This window comes from Pristiophorus japonicus, chromosome 27 (genome assembly GCF_044704955.1).
Source record: "Pristiophorus japonicus isolate sPriJap1 chromosome 27, sPriJap1.hap1, whole genome shotgun sequence".
NCBI lineage: Eukaryota > Metazoa > Chordata > Chondrichthyes > Pristiophoridae > Pristiophorus > Pristiophorus japonicus.
This window is the reverse complement of record NC_092003.1, coordinates 6,637,327-6,649,964: the sequence shown is the minus strand read 5'-3', so window position 1 is coordinate 6,649,964 and position 12,638 is coordinate 6,637,327.

Below are 12,638 nucleotides of genomic sequence, written 5' to 3'. Positions count from 1 at the left end.
GAGCACCTCGAGTCTCATCGCCGAGAGCGTGCAGAAACCAAGCGCAGGCAGCGGAAGGAGCGTGTGGCAAACCAGTCCCACCCTTCCCTTCCCTCAACCACTGTCTGTCCCACCTGTGACAGGGACTGTGGTTCTCGTATTGGACTGTTCAGCCACCTAAGGACTCATTTTAAGAGTGGAAGCAAGTCTTCCTCGATTCTGAGGGACTACCTATGATGATGATGTGTACATGAGGGTGTGTGTCTGTGTATATGAGTCTGTGTTCGTGTGTGCGTATGTGTATGTGTATATGGGTGTATGTGTATATGCGTATGTTTATATGGGGGTGTGCATATGAGTATGTGTATGTGGGCCTGTGTGTGGGCGATACTGGGTGAGTAAAGGACTGAGCGTCTGTGATATCCCCCTACGGTTTGAGTCCAAGTGGATTCGGACCAGTTTAGTCACCCCCCCCCCCCGGCTGATTTCAATTCACTTTAGTAGGATTAACGTTAACTCAGACAATGAAATGGTTTGTACAGTAGCCAGCATCAGTCCCAGCATTTCCTTTCGGAATGAAGATCGGCTCCTTTAAACGAGGGCAGCCTGAAGCAAGCTCGCTCTCACTCTGGTTTCACATCCTAACTCCCTGAGGTGCTTCACATTCATCCCTACCGCCCGATATAGCAGTAGCTTGCAGTCTGACCTTCAACCGGGCTCCGCACCTTCAAAGCTAGCTTCCAGCTCCACGAGCTGGGTCTTAGAGGTTTAGCCAGCCCAGAGACTCGAGCACACAAGGCACGCCAACACTCCCAGTGCCAGTACTGAGGGAGCGCCGCACTGTCGGAGGGGCGGTACTGAGGGAGCGCCGCACTGTCGGAGGGGCGGTACTGGGGGAGCGCCGCACTGTCGGAGGGGCAGTACTGAGGGAGCATCGCACTGTCGGAGAGGCGGTACTGAGGGAGCATCGCACTGTCGGAGGGGCAGTACTGAGGGAGCGCCGCACTGTCGGAGGGGCAGTACTGAGGGAGCGCCGCACTGTCGGAGGGGCGGTACTGAGGGAGCATCGCACTGTCGGAGGGGCAGTACTGAGGGAGCGCCGCACTGTCGGAGGGGCAGTACTGAGGGAGCGCCGCACTGTCGGAGGGGCGGTACTGAGGGAGCGCCGCACTGTTGGAGGTGCTGTCTTTCGGATGGGACGTTAAACCGAGGCCCCGTCAGCTCTCTCAGGTGGACGTAAAAGATCCCATTAAAGCAGGGTGTACGCAGGCACACACGAGGAGACACACCATGTGTACACACCTTCACGCTAACAATAATATCTGAAATTCAGGTTTAACTTATTCGGAAGACAAATTTGTATTTTGAATAAATGTCACCAGTAACTCAGGAATGTTTGCATGTCCCGGGTGACCGAGACACGTGGAACCTCCAACATGGCAAGATCCAGTGGCAGGCTGGTCTGACACTCCATCCCATTGGCCCAGAGGGTCTGACATCCCATCCCATTGGCCCACAGGGTCTGACGCTCCATCCCATTGGCCCAGAGTGTCTGATATTCCTTCCCATTGGCCCAGAGGGTCTGACAATCCATCCCATTGGCCCACAGGGTCTGACATCCCATCCCATTGGCCCACAGGGTCTGACGCTCCATCCCATTGGCCCACAGGGTCTGATGCTCCATCGCATTGGCCCACAGGGTCTGACGCACCATCCCATTGGCCCACAGGGTCTGACATTCCATCCCATTGGCCCACAGGGTCTGACGCTCCATCCCATTGGCCCACAGGGTCTGATGCTCCATCTCATTGGCCCACAGGGTCTGACGCTCCATCCCATTGGCCCAGAGGGTCAGAGCCTCCATCGCATTGGTCCAGAAGGTGTGAGACTCGCACACACACTTTCCGCACACATTCTTTATGACCAGAGGTCACCATACCCCAGGCCAGTCCTGACCTTCGCTGACGTGTTCACACACTCTGCACACACACACACACACGCGCAGTTGCTCACTTTCGCACATTATGCTTCAACCATCACTGAAAGGTGGCCATTTATCTCGTGCTCTTTGTAGGAGTTAGCTGTGCGCAAATTGGCTGCTACCTACCCCAAAATTCATTCTTGCCCTTCACTTTCCAACCCAGGGATTAAAGCCTCCTCCCATCACACTGCAGCAGTGAGGTGTTCAAACAGCGAGCCTGTCCTATTTGAAAATAGGAAGACTGACAATGTAAGGAACCGAGGCTCACGTATTGAAGTGAGAGTCTGACAACAGGCTGATATCATTTAGAAACTGCTTCACTTCCTCTTCCCAATCTCTCCAGTGACCATTACTGAGGGAAAGCATGCCTGTGGGGATGTCCCATGCTTGACTGAACTGGAGCAACCGTTCACCCATCACCCCCTGTGCTCGCTGACCTACATCAGCTCCCGGTCCGACACCACCTCGAGTTTAAAATTCTCCATCCTCGTGTTCAAATGCCTCCATGGCCCTCGCCTATCTCTGTAATCTCCTCCAGCCCCACAACCCCCCCGAGATGTCTGCGCTCCTCTAATTCTGCCCTCCTGAGCATCCCTGATTATAATCGCTCCACCATCGGTGGCCGTGCCTTTTGTTGCCTGGGCCCTAAGCTCTGGAAGGACTTTAAGACCCTCCTAAAACCTAGATCTATTTGGTCACTGTTGTGTATCTGTAAAGCATGCACGCATGTTCCGCCACCAGGGAGCGCATCCCCTGAAGTCCTAAGGGTTCCCAGCATCCCTTGGGAGCACTGTATATAAGGTCTGTTCCTCACTCTGGAGTGTCTTATTAAAGACTGAGGTCACTGTTACTTTAACCTCCCTGTGTGCAGCCTCATCTGTGTTAGGAACACAATAACTTTGCGAATCCAACGCAAAGATGCAGCAAACTGTGGGCATCCTGGAGAAGTTCTCGGAGGGTGAGGACTGGGAAGCCTACGTCGAACGGTTAGACCAGTACTTTGTAGCCAACGAGCTGGACGGAGAAGGAAGCGCTGCAAAAAGGAGAGCGGTCCTCCTCACAGTCTGCAGGGCACCGACCTACAGCCTCATGAAGAATCTTCTGGCTCCGGTGAAACCCACAGATAAGTCGTATGAGGAGCTGTGTACACTGGTTCGGGAGCATCTTAAGCCGAGGGAGAGCGTGCTGATGGCCAGGTATCGGTTCTAGACGTGCCAGCGATCTGAAGGTCAGGAAGTGGCGAGCTAAGTCGCCGAGCTAAGGCGACTTGCAGGACAATGTGAGTTTGATGGCTACCTGGAGCAAATGCTCAGAGACTTTTTTGTACTGGGCATTGGCCACGAGACCATCCTACGAAAACTATTGACTGTAGAGACACCGACCCTCAGTAAGGCCATTGCGATAGCACAGGCATTTATGTCCACCAGTGATAACACCAAACAAATCTCTCAGCACACAAGTGCTAGCAATGTTCATAAATTAACTGGAATCGTGTTTGCGAGCAGAAATGTACAGGGCAGAAACCACGAGTCTGCAACTGCCAGCAGGCCTCAGGTGACCCAGATGACTCAGAGTCCGCAACAAAGGATGAATGCAAGGCAATTCACACCTTGTTGGCGTTGTGGAGGCTTCCATTCAGCCTATTCATGCCGCTTCAAAGGGTATGTTTGCAAGAGCTGTGGAACAATGGGGCACCTCCAACGAGCTTGCAAACGATCTGCAAGTTCTGGAAAACCTGCTAACCACCACGTGGCAGAGGAAGATCGGTCCATGGTGGATCAAAGCAATTTCGAGCCTCAGAGAGATGCTGAAGTACACGGGGTGCACACATTTTTGATGAACTGTCCACCTATAATGCTAAATGTAAAATTGAATGCTTACCCGTAGCCATGGAACTGGACACTGGCGCTAGCCAATCCATCATGAGTAAAAAGATGTTTGAGAGACTGTGGTGCAACAAGGCATTCAGACCGGCCCTGAGCCCCATCCTCACGAAACTGAGAACGTACACCAAAGAGCTTATCACTGTCCTGGGCCGCGCCATGGTCAAGGTCACCTACGAGGGCACGGTGCACGAACTGCCACTATGGATTGTCCCGGGCGATGACCCCACACTGCTTGGAAGGAGCTGGCTGGGCAAAATCCATTGGAACTGGGATGACATCCGAGCGCTATCACATGTCAATGAGGCCTCATGTACCCAGGTTCTGAACAAATTTCCTTCCCTTTTTGAGCCAGGATTGGAAACTTTTCCGGGGTGAAGGTGCGAATCCACTTGATCCCAGAGGTACGACCTATTCACCACAAGGCGCGAGCGGTACCTCACATGATGAGGGAGAGTGGAAATCGAGCTGGACAGGCTGCAATGCGAGGGCATCATCTCCCCAGTGGAATTCAGTGAGTGGGCCAGCCCGATTGTTCCAGTACTCAATAGTGATGGCACAGTCAGGATTTGCGGCGATTATAAAGTAACTATTAATCGTTTCTCGCTACAGGACCAATACCCGCTACCTCAGGCAGACGACCTATTTGCGATGCTGGCAGGAGGCAAGACATTCACCAAGCTCGACCTGACTTCGGCCCACATGACGCAGGAGCTGGAGGAGTCTTCGAAGGGCCTCACCTGCATCAACATGCACAAGGGACTGTTCATCGACAACAGATGCCCGTTTGGAATTCGGTCAGCTGCAGCGATCTTCCAGAGAAACATGGAGAGCCTACTCAAGTCGGTACCACACACGGTGGTCTTTCAGGATGACATATTGTTCACGGGCACCTACAAAACCTGGAGAAGGTCCTCCAGCGACTGGATCGCGTAGGGCTGCGGCTGAAGAGGCCGAAATGCATCTTCATGGCAACAGATGTGGAGTTTTTAGGGAGAAAGATCGCGGCGGATGGCATTCGGCCCACAGACGCCAAGACAGAAGCTATCAGGAATGTGCCCAGGCCACAGAACGTCACAGAGCTGCGGTCGTTCCTGGGACGACTCAACTATTTTGGTAACTTCCTACCGGGGTTAAGCACCCTCTTAGAGCCCCTACATGTGTTATTGCACAAAGGTGAGAACTGAGTATGGGGAAAACACCAAGTAATTGCTTTTGAGAAAGCCAGAAACATTTTATGCTCCAACAAGCTGCTTGTATTGTATAACCCGTGTAAAAGACTTATGCTAGCATGTGATGCGTCGTCGTACGGAGTCGGGTGTGTATTACAGCAAGCTAATGTTGCGGGGAAGTTACAACCTGTCGCCTATGTTTCCAGGAGCTTGTCTAAGGCTGAGAGGGCCTACCGCATGATTGAGAAAGAGACATTAGTGTGTGTGTTCGGGGTAAAGAAAATGCATCAGTACCTGTTTGGCCTCAAATTTGAGCTGGAAACCGATCACAAGCCCCTCATATCCCTGTTCGCTGAAAACAAGGGGATAAATACTAATGCCTCAGCCCGCATACAAAGGTGGGCACTCGCGCTATCAGCGTATAACTATACCATCCGCCACAGGCCAGGCACCGAGAACTGTGCGGATGCTCTCAGTCGGCTACCATTGCCCACCACGGGGGTGGAAATGGAGCAGCCTGCAGATTTGTTGATGGTGGCGCAGCCTGCAGACTTGTTGATGGTCATGGAAGCGTTTGAAAATGATAAATCACCTGTCACGGCCCGCCAGATTAGGACTTGGACCAGCCAAGATCTTCTGCTGTCCCTAGTAAAAAACGAAGTCACCTCTCCTAATATCTCCGTATGTGGCTCAGTATCAGATTTTTGTTTGATTTATGCTCCTATGAAGCGCCTTGGGATGTTTTAGTACGTTAACGGCGCTATATAAATGCAAGTTGTTGAAACTGGTGCATGGAATATTTGGTAGACTGACCTGTGGCCACCAGATGGTGCTGGTGAGCTCTGATGCCAGTGACTGAGTGAAGGGCGCAATGCCATCAGGTTCGAGTATCTGTGTCTCTAATGTTTTAATATTTCGGATTCATTTTCCAGGAATTAACATATTGCTTGTGTTGAAGTAGATTTATGTATGTCCACCGTGGCTCAGTGGGTAGCACTCTATCTCTCCTCTGAGTAGAAAGGTTGTTGGTTCAAGGTCCACTCCAGAGATTAACCCTATAATCTAGGCTGACACTCAAGTGCAGTACTGAGGGAGCGCTGTGCTGTCAGAATGCTGCACTGTCAGAGGGGCAGTACTGAGGGAGTGCCGCACTGTCGGAGGGGCAGTACTGAGGGAGTGCCGCACTGTCGGAGGGGCAGTACTGAGGGAGCGCCGCACTGTCGGAGGGGCGGTACTGAGGGAGCGCCGCACTGTCGGATGTACTGTCTTTCAGATGAGATGTTAAACCGAGGCCCTGTCTGACCTCTCTGGTGGATGTAAAAGATACCAAGCCAGTATTAGAGCAATGAAGTTCTCCCAGTGTCCTGGGCCAATATTTATCCCTCAGATGATCTGGTCATTATCATATTGTTGTTTGTGGGATCTTGCTATGTGCAAATTGGCTGTCACATTTCCTACACGACAACAGTGACTACACTTCAAAAAGTACTGAGGTCGTGAAAGGTGCTATATAAATGTAAGTCTAGTTGGCTAGTGTGGGAAATAAAAAAATATTGCACTGAAGTAGGGGAAGCTGTTCTGAGACTGAGATTGAAAGAGCTTTACTCTGTATCTCACCCGTGCTGTACCTGCCCTGGGAGTGTTTGATGGGACATTGTAGAGGGAGCTTTACTCTGTATCTAACCCCGTGCTGTACCTGCCCTGGGAGTGTTTGATGGACAGTGTAGAGGGAGCTTTACTCTGTATCTAACCCCCTGTACCTGCCCTGGGAGTGTTTGATGGGACAGTGCAGAGGGAGCTTTACTCTGTATCTAACCCCGTGCTGTACCTGCCCTGGGAGTGTTTGACGGGACAGTGTAGAGGGAGCTTTACTCTGTATCTAACCCTGTGCTGTACCTGGCCTGGGAGTGTTTGATGGGATAGTGTAGAGGGAGCTTTACTCTGTATCTAACCCCATGCTGTACCTGCCCTGGGAGTGTTTGATGGGACAGTGTAGAGGGAGCTTTACTCTGTATCTAACCCCGTGCTGTACCTGCCCTGGGAGTGTTTGATGGACAATGTAGAGGGAGCTTTACTCTGTATCTAACCCCCTGTACCTGCCCTGGGAGTGTTTGATGGGACAGTGCAGAGGGAGCTTTACTCTGTATCTAACCCCGTGTTGTACCTGCCCTGGGAGTGTTTGACGGGACAGTGTAGAGGGAGCTTTACTCTGTATCTAACCCTGTTCTGTACCTGGCCTGGGAGTGTTTGATGGGACAGTGTAGAGGGAGCTTTACTCTGTATCTAACCCTGTGCTGTACCTGCCCTGGGAGTGTTTGATGGGACAGTGTAGAGGGAGCTTTACTCTGTATCTAACCCTGTGCTGTACCTGCCCTGGGAGTGTTTGATGGGACAGTGTAGAGGGAGCTTTACTCTGTATCTAACCCCGTGCTGTACCTGCCCTGGGAGTGTTTGATGGGACAGTGTAGAGGGAGCTTTACTCTGTATCTAACCCCGTGCTGTACCTGCCCTGGGAGTGTTTGATGGGACAGTGTAGAGGGAGCTTTACTCTGTATCTAACCCCGTGCTGTACCTGCCCTGGGAGTGTTTGATGGGACAGTGTAGAGGGAGCTTTACTCTGTATCTAACCCCCTGTACCTTCCCTGGGAGTGTTTGATGGGGACAGTGTAGAGGGAGCTTTACTCTGTATCTAACCCCCTGTACCTGCCCTGGGAGTGTTTGATGGGACAGTGTAGAGGGAGCTTTACTCTGTATCTAACCCCCTGTACCTGCCCTGGGAGTGTTTGATGGGACAGTGCAGAGGGAGCTTTACTCTGTATCTAACCCCGTGCTGTACCTGCCCTGGGAGTGTTCTATTCTCAAAACTGGCAACCCTTACCTTAATAAACACAATTTAATAAAATACAGGTTATAGATAATGTGGGATTGAACAGTCACATTTAAACCAGTTTGAAACAATTAATGTTCAAATCGTGCAACAAAAGGCTGCAAGATGTTCCAGGTATGCAAACTTTTGCTGGGATTAAATTTCAGTTTCACAACACAACACAACACGGGGGGGCGGGACAGGGAGAGGGACAATGGGGAGATAGGGAGAGGGGCGATGGGGGGATAGGGAGAGGGGTGATGGGGGGATAGGGAGAGGGGCGATGGGGTGATAGGGACAGGGGCGATGGGGGGATAGGGAGAGGGGCGATGGGGGGATAGGGAGAGGGGCGATGGGGGGGGATAGGGAGAGGGGCGATGGGGGGATAGGGAGAGGGGCGATGGGGGGGTATAGGGAGAGGGGTGATGGGGATAGTGAGAGGGGCGATGGGGGGGATAGGGAGAGGGGCAATGGGGGGATAGGAAGAGGGGCGATGGGGGGATAGGGAGAGCGGCGATGGGGGGATAAGGAGAGGGGCGATAGGGAGAGGGGCGATGGGGGGGATAGGGAGAGGGGTGATGGGGGATAGGGAGAGGGGCGATGGGGGGATAGGGAGAGGGGCAATGGGGGATAGGGAGAAGGGCAATGGGGGGGATAGGGAGAGGGGCGATGGGGGGGATAGGGAGAGGGGCGATGGGGGGATAGGGAGAGGGGCAATGGGGGGATAGGGAGAGGGGCAATGGGGGATAGGGAGAGGGGCGATGGGGGGATAGGGAGAGGGGCAATGGGGGATAGGGAGAGGGGCGATGGGGGGATAGGGAGAGGGGCAATGGGGAGATAGGGAGAGGGGCAATGGGGGATAGGGAGAGGGGCGATGGGGGGATAGGGAGAGGGGCGATGGGGGGATAGGGAGAGGGGCGATGGGGGGATAGGGAGAGGGGCGATGGGGGGATAGGGAGAGGGGCAATGGGGAGATAGGGAGAGGGGCGATGGGGGGATAGGGAGAGGGGCAATGGGGGATAGGGAGAGGGGCGATGGGGGGATAGGGAGAGGGGCGATGGGGGGATAGGGAGAGGGGCAATGGGGAGATAGGGAGAGGGGCGATGGGGGGATAGGGAGAGGGGCAATGGGGAGATAGGGAGAGGGGCGATGGGGGGATAGGGAGAGGGGCGATGGGGGGATAAGGAGAGGGGCAATGGGGGATAGGGAGAAGGGCAATGGGGGGAATAGGGAAAGAAGCGATGGGGGGATAGGGAGAGGGAGAGGAGCGATGGGGGGGATAGGGAGAGGGAGAGGGGCGATCGGGGGGATAGAGAGAGGGGCGATGGGGGGATAGGAAGAGGGGCGATGGGGAGGATAGGGAGAGGGGTGATGGGGAGGATAGGGAGAGGGGTGATGGGGGGGATATGGAGAGGGGCAATGGGGGGATAGGGAGAGGGGCAATGGGGCAATGGAGCGATAGGGAGAGGGGCAATGGGGGGATAGGGAGAGGGGCAATGGGGGGATAGGGAGAAGGGCAATGGGGGGAATAGGGAGAGGGGCGGGGATGAAAATGTGATTCAGAATGAGGGGGAGATTTTCGGAAGGGGCAACAGTTGAATGATCACATGTCGATTCACTTTCAGAGACTGACTGAGCTGCCCTGTATTTGTGATATCAAAATCTGCAGAGAAGAGATGATTAGAAAGTGCAATTTGAAATATTAAATGGGAAGTGAGAGGTGGAGAGGAAAAGGGACACAGAGAGAGGGAGCGAGAGAGACAAGAGAGAGGGAGAGAGAGACTGAAAGAGACAGAGAGAAGGTGAGAGAGACTGAAAGAGACAGAGAGGGAGACACACACACAAAGAGGGAGAGGGAGAGAGACACAGAGGGGGAGAGGGGCACAAAGAGAGAGGGAGAAAGACACAAAGAGAGGGAGAGGGAGAGACAGACACACAAAGGGAGAGAGAGTGAGACAGAGTGAGGGGGGGAGAGACAGAGAGGGAGAAAAACACAAAGAGAGGGAGAACGATAGAGAGAGGGAGAGGAGGGGGACAGAGGGAGAGAGAGACAGAGTGAGGGAGAGAGTGAGGGAGAGTGGGACAGAGACACACACAGAGGAAGAGAGCGAGGGAGAGACATGACACGGACAGAGGGAGAGAGTTGGAGAGCTGAATGTTGGACGCAGCAGCTTTAAGTGAGGCGAGGTGTCACATGGCCGGTGTATGGGCCGGCGAGCAGAAACAGGCAGAGGGCGAGAGACAGGCAGATAGACACACACAGCACTGGCAACATCTAAATCCAGCTGCGGCGACAGCAAGGTAAGGGGGCTGCCGAATCGGCCACCACCCGGGGCTTGGGGGGTGCTTGCGGAGGGAAGAGAGGCGAGGGTAGAGAGCTGGGGAATGAAGAGTGACCATGTGTTGGGATTGTATCGGGTTTATTCTGGGGCATTTTGTTACTGTGGCGGTGGGTTTGTCCGTGCTCTGTCCTGTGTGTGTGTGTGTGTGTTTATAATGTCACAGTCTGGGTTACAATGTGTACAGAACCCTCTCCAAAAGGCAACAACTCGACTCTCTTGCAACCAACAATAAGACATTAATTAATTTCTGCTTTTTAAAACCAAAAAAAATCCCAATTATGTTTTTTTTTGTTGAATGAGGATTTAATCGGGAGGGAGGGGGAGTTTTTTAATTTTAGAAACCGGGTTTTTATTATTGAAGAGCAGGGTCATTGCAAACTCGGTTTTATCTGCTTTTATAACATTATTTTTATTGTGAAATGCAGAAGCCTTTAGAATAATTTACAGTCTGAAAGTGACATTGGTGCTGGAGGATGTCAGTTTCTGGGCTGCTGTTAGATTTCCGCTTTCTTTCTCTCAACTGATTAAATTATGTTTTTTTTAATGCAATGCAGCCACCCAATATTGGTGCATCAACCCCTCCACCCAGCCTGCTCGTGTACCGTGTTATATCGCGGAATCGGTTGCGATTTTAATTGTATTTATGTATTTTGCAGCCCCCCCCCCCCCCCAGTGAGCGATACTGCGGCTCTTAAAGGCGCAGCGCAGCCTTGGGGGGTGGGGGGAGTGTATGGGATTAATATGTCTTTAATAATTGCAAAGTTTCCAGCCGCCTGGCTCTCTTTTTCTTCAAAAAAAATAGTTTGGTCTTAAATCTGACAAACCCGCCACAAGGCGTCAGTCAGTTTTTTTTTATAAAATAGGTGATGCAGAAAATTTAAGTCTGTTAGCTATTTATAATTAAGACACCCATTTATAAATCTCTTAGGCCTTGGTGTAATCGGGTCTCTTGTTACCACAGATGTGCGTTATTCCTGGTGCATCGCAATCCAGCCGTGCGTTATTCCGTGTATCGCAATCCAGCCGTGCGTTATTCCGTGTATCGCAATCCAGCTGTGCGTTATTCCGTGTGCATCGCAATCCAGATGTGCATTGTTCTGTGTATCGCAATCCAGATGTGCGTTATTCTGTGTATCGCAATCCAGCTGTGCGTTATTCTGTGTATCGCAATCCAGCTGTGCGTCATTCCGTGCATCGCAATCCAGCTGTGCGTTATTCTGTGTATCGCAATCCAGCTGTGCGTTATTCTGTGTATCGCAATCCAGCTGTGCGTTATTCTGTGTATCGCAATCCAGCTGTGCGTTATGCCGTGTGTCGCAATCCAGCTGTGCATTATTCTGTGTATCGCAATCCAGCTGTGCATTATTTGGTGTCCGCCATGGCTCAGTGGGTAGCCCTTTCTCGTCCGAGTCAGAAGGCCGTGGGTTCGATCCCCACTCCAGAGACTTGAACTCATAATCTAGGTTGACACTCCCAGTGGCAGTACTGAGGGAGCGCCGCACTGTCAAAGGGCCAGTACTGAGGGAGCGCCGCACTGTCGGAGGGGCAGTACTGAGGGAGCGCCGCACTGTCGGAGGGACAGTACTGAGGGAGCGCCGCACTGTCGGAGGGGCAGTACTGAGGGAGCGCCGCACTGTCGGAGGGGCGGTACTGAGGGAGCGCCGCACTGTTGGAGGGGCAATACTGAGGGGGCGCCGCACTGTCGGAGGGGCAGTACTGAGGGAGCGCCGCACTGTTGGAGGTGCAGTACTGAGGGAGCGCCGCACTGTTGGAGGGGCAATACTGAGGGGGCGCCGCACTGTCGGAGGGGCAGTACTGAGTGAGTGCTGCACTGTCGGAGGTGCCGTCTTTCGGATAAGATGTTAAACCAAGGATAAGATGTTAAGGCAAACCAGCTTGCCTTCTCAGGTGGACGTAAAAGATCCCATGGCCCATTATTGGAAGTTGAGCAGGGGAGTTCTCCCCGGTGTCCTGGGGCCAATATTTATCCCTCAACCAACATCACTTTTAAAAAAAACATCTGGTAATTTGTGTTTGCAGAACCTTGCTGTTCACAAATTGACTTTTCCTACATTGCAACAGTGACTGCATTTCAAAAGTAAATTGGCTGTAAAGCGCTTTGGGACATCCTGAGGGGTGAAAGGTGCCGTTACCTGGGCCCCAAGCTCTGGAACTCCCTCCCTAAACCTCTCTATCTCTCCGCCTCGCTTTCCTCCTTCAAGACGCTCCTTAAAACCGATCTCTTTCACCTGCCGTAATTTCTACTTATGTGCCTCGATGTCAAATTGTTTTATCTCTCAATACTCCTGTGAAGCACCTTGGGATGTTCCACTATGTACAAGGTACTATATAAATACAAGTTGTTGTTGTAGGCCCTTCCTTTTTAATGGCATGGACTCACAAGTTGCTTCTTCT